General features: G+C 39.8%; 1 long non-coding RNA gene across 1 annotated transcript; it reads right to left on the reverse strand.

Moving 5' to 3' along the window:
* Positions 1-537: 537 nt before the first annotated feature.
* On the reverse strand, positions 538-3198 carry LOC135443160 (uncharacterized). The gene is made up of 3 exons (XR_010438853.1): positions 3113-3198; positions 2953-3023; positions 538-2801 (listed from the first exon to the last, which is right to left on the reverse strand). It is a non-coding gene; the product is annotated as an uncharacterized LOC135443160 (long non-coding RNA).
* Positions 3199-4605: the final 1407 nt, after the last annotated feature.

Here is a 4605-nt window from a genome sequence, read left to right on the forward strand (position 1 = left end):
CTCAAAACTGCCAGAGACTTACTATTTTATAGGCGCACAATTTTAAACCTGCAGTCTTTTTTTTTTTATTTTGTACATAAAGCACATTTTAAATGTGGCCTCCCTTACCTCATTCCGAAGGGATAGAAAAAGAAAAGTATTTCCTTTTCTCAGAAAAACAGCCACATTCATTTTTGGCACATTTCAATTTTAGCAAGAGTCCCATCAGAGACGTATGGGGGTCCTCCTGCAGTGTTTTCCTGGAGGCACGTGTTAGACTCATTATATTGTATCTCCCTTGTGATCCTGGTGAGACTAACACAGGAGTGGAAACTTCAAGCAGCATTTCCTACAGAAACTGGCTGGCGGGTGAAGACAGGCTGATGCTTTTAGCACAGGAATACAATGTAAGAAAGAAAGCAAGCTGAGAACTTGCAGCCCATGATTTTGTCACACTGATTATAAGGGACATGGGAATTTGGATAGTTTTGGCATTAAAAAAAAAAGAAAAAAAAAGCATGAAGGCTGTAGGTTACTTTATTCCACTATCTAATAATTCTATTTATATTTAAGCAACAAAAGAAGTGAGACACCAAAATAGAAGCTTTTTCTTTAACTGTGATTCAGGAGGGGCTTGGAAAAGTAATCTATATGAGGACAAAGGTATATTTCTTCTTTCATTTAACACAGACAATTTGCAAAATCAAGTTGCAACTTTTGCTTGCCTTTTATTATGATTTTTATTTATTACCTTCTGAGCACTTCCTTTCAAGAAAAAAATATTTTATGAAAACACTCTGGCAGAAATACCAGAATATGTTTTTGGATCTCTAAGGAGATTTTGTCTCATGATTCATCCTGCACAATCTGATTCCAAATTATTGCTTTTTATGTTCAAATATTTTCTTATGTAAGCAGGAATTCATACACTCATAGCATGGGAAAAATGTGGTAAATCATATTCCAATGCACACATACAACTTGTCATGTTTAACTCCAAAGGATTTTTAAATAGCCCAAAGAATAACACAAATAAAATGAAATGCAAATAAAGCTAATTCTAAAAGTAGAAAGAAAAAATGTGTTCCCCACATATATTCCTGAAATAATTCATGTAATTAATGTTTGTTATATAGTACTCAGATATAGGTTTTCATAGTTTTATTGACAACAATGACCAGCAATTTATTTTCAAACTCTACATGTAATTCACCAATCCTCAAAATCTTGCTGTAATAAGCAAACAAATTTTATTTAAGAAGAAAAAGACAAAAATGACAGTGAACTACCTCATTATGGCTAAACTTAAAATCTGTGAGAATCAGTTCTGGAACCTAAGGGTTCTGAGAGTAATTTCCAGCACTGAAGCCATTGGGTTCTTTAATTGTGCATGGCAAAGGTGGTGGAATAACCTTGGCCAGGGCACACCCTGCCGTCCCCCTTTAAACAGATGCCCAAGGAGGACACACTCTGCTTGGGCACATCCAAGCCTCTCACTGACCAACACCAGTGTGCTGCCACTGCAGCCAGCACAAGGAGGAATTTGCTCTCCCCTCCTTGGTGCCTTTCCTGCAGTAAGAACAGGTTTCTGCAGAAAATAGTCCACTGAGCGTTACCGCTTGCTCCTTCACCTGTCCCGCTAAAATTCCCTGAAATTCCCCTAATAATTTAATAAGATTAGAGTGTGTTTAACTCAAAGAGGTATTAAATTTGGATTTCGTCCCATCTCAAGGCTTGCTTTTGCCACAAGGCCTACCAAGCACTGCCAGACAGTAATGCTTGGCCAAGAATAGATTCATTGGTTGATAGCTATTCTGTGAATGAGCTCATCCTCCCACTATCCAATTCTACCAATTTCTTCATCCACATGTTGTTTCTTGTAAGTCATCTGGGTGTCAATCTTCTGGAAGCACAGTAAACTCTTTCCAATATCTCGGTATTATCTCTGTGAGAATCCCAGCTCCAGAAAATGGGTCAAGGGTGCTCCTGCAACATAAACTCTTACTTTGTTCTCCACAAGTTACTTTCCTATTATACAAAATAATAACTGATGCCATTATAACCCAGTCTTAGTACCTCTCTTGGTCTTTAAATGTGTTCTCAAGGACTCATCATCTAGCTGATAACTGTTTTTGTTTGCTAGTTATTGAAGTTTTTGTCTGATGATAGAGAAATAATTTTCCTCCCAGCTGATCGGGCTCCACAAGGCATTTAAGTACGCAGAAACACATGGAAGGGATCAGGGACTAGGGGAGACCTTAGGATCCTGGAAGGAATCCGAAGGGTTCCCCTAGTCGCTGATCCAGTCCAACACCTACCTCTAATCCACAGTAGTTCTAAAAGTCCATTATTAACAGATATTCATCCAACATAGCTGTGAGAACTCATCAAATATGCCTATGAACAGCATAAATTTTCCAGCAGTCTACAGAAACTTACCAGCATCCTTTATGCTAGAAAGGTTTTCCTAACATCTAATCTGTGCAATATAAGCTCATTATTTCTACTACATGGGCATGCTAAAAAAAGAATTCCTGGTAGTTTGCCTCAGTTTTCCAAATATTTGAAGACTTTTATCATATCCTTACTCCATCTTCTCTACTTTAGTTTAAACAGGCCCAAATTAAGGCAACAGTCCATCACTTGGAACGCCTTAGGTCGTCTGAATGTTGCCTGTAGGATTCTACAGGATGTTGCCAGAAGCTTTCGCTACAACAAATGGAGCCAATGCCACTGGCCACAGCTAAGCCCACCAGCAGCAGTGGCAGAGCCTCTGGGACAGCATAATTGAGAAGGAGAAAAACACTGCATCCCAACAGCATCTGTGAGAGGAATAAGGATATGTGAGGGAAACAGCTCTGAAGACCCAAAGTTCAGTGAGAAAGAGGAGAAAGAAATGCTACAGGCATCACAGCAGAGATTCCTCTGTAAGACAGGATAGGAGAGGAAAGGATAGGAGAGCAAGTTTCTTACCTTCCATTTCCAAAAAACTTCATACTCAAGGGGAGGAGAGCAAGCTCCTTTTCTCCCATTTCCAAATTCTTCTTTGTATTCCAGGAGAGAGGAAAGTTTGTTACCTTCCATTTTTAAGAGACTCTTCGTACTCAAGGGGAGGAGAGGGCAAGGTTCTTACCTTCCAGCTCCAAATGGCTCTTGATACTCAAGGAGAGAAGGGAAAAGAGTCCCCTACTTCCACAAGGTCCTCTTCCTCAAGGTTTTCTCTGAGTGGCCAACCCACCCCTTTTATCACCTTTACCTTAATTACCCACAGCTGTGACCCCTTAAGGGCAAGACTGTTCCTCTTGTTTTGTATTTAGTTCACCTGTGTCTTATCAGGGGCTAGGTTGCCTGTTAAGGTCATTAGAGCTCATCCAGTATTTTCTGGGTTTCTTCTTTTAAACAGTTTCCTAGCCAGTTTCCATCAATAAGGGGCAACTCTGTGGAAAAGTTTTTTTTTTTTTTTTTTATTTAGGAAAGATTTTCTTAAGTATATCTTATCCTTTAGCCAAGTAAAAAGGGGAAGCATCAAAGTAATTTTATACTTGCACAGTAAATATAAACTTGGCACATGTGCTATACAGTAGACTTGCTTGCTGTGAAACCATCTGATTTATTGGGGTTGAAGTCAGACAGCTAGGTAGCTTTGACATATTTTGTCACAAAATATCCAAGATTGTCTAGACAAAGATGCTATTTTTGGCTCAGAACCAGTGTTTGCCTGCAGATCCTTGAGGTGTAGCACAAGAGTCTGGTACTACATCAATATATGTTTGTATCTAAGCATGTGTCAGCAGCGTCCTGGCTTCCTGGGCTTTCAAAACAAAACAAAACAACATTGCAGCCAATTGACAAAGGAAAATGATTATACCTCACCTTTATCTGCTATTCATTAGGTCACATTTTAAATCCTCCCAATTTTGGTTCCCAGTGTAAGACATTGGTAAACTGGAGTGAGTTGAGTGAAGGCCAACAGAATGGCCGGGGCTGGCACTCCTGCCCTGTGAGCAGAAGCTGCAAGAGACAGGTTGTTCAACCTACAGACATGATGGCTTTGGGAACACCTTACAGCAGTCTGTCCATATCCACAGGGAAGTTAGCAAGAATGCAAATTCCTCTGACGCTGGGGCATGGTAGATGAATGAGAAACAACAGTCCCAGACTAAAAGAGGAGAAGTTCCAACAGGAACAAATTGTCCAAGGATCTCTGTGAGGACAGCAAAGCACTGGGACAGGCTGCCCAGGAAGTTGTGGAGTTTTTGCCAAGGAGGCTTTAAATACCTGACCCAAAGAAGCCCTGAGCAATCTGGTCTAAATGCTGAATTCACTATTAACTCTGAGTGGGATGTTAGAGCAGATGCCTATCTGATATCACTTCCAACCTGAGAGAGCCCATTGAAGACCATCTTCCAAATTCTTCATGATTACCTTTGGGTTATGCAAGCCACTGAACATATTCCCATTTTCTCAAGGAAGGTCTAAGTACAGAACAAATCCATGAAAAGTATTACAAATTATAATGTGGGAAAAAATGCAACAATTCGGACTGCAAAATGATAATTGTGAATGGAATTGGTAACGGGATGTCTTGATTGCTAGCATGAATACTTAAGACGGTGACTTGGAAAA

This window comes from Zonotrichia leucophrys, chromosome 2 (assembly GCF_028769735.1).
Source record: "Zonotrichia leucophrys gambelii isolate GWCS_2022_RI chromosome 2, RI_Zleu_2.0, whole genome shotgun sequence".
NCBI lineage: Eukaryota > Metazoa > Chordata > Aves > Passeriformes > Passerellidae > Zonotrichia > Zonotrichia leucophrys.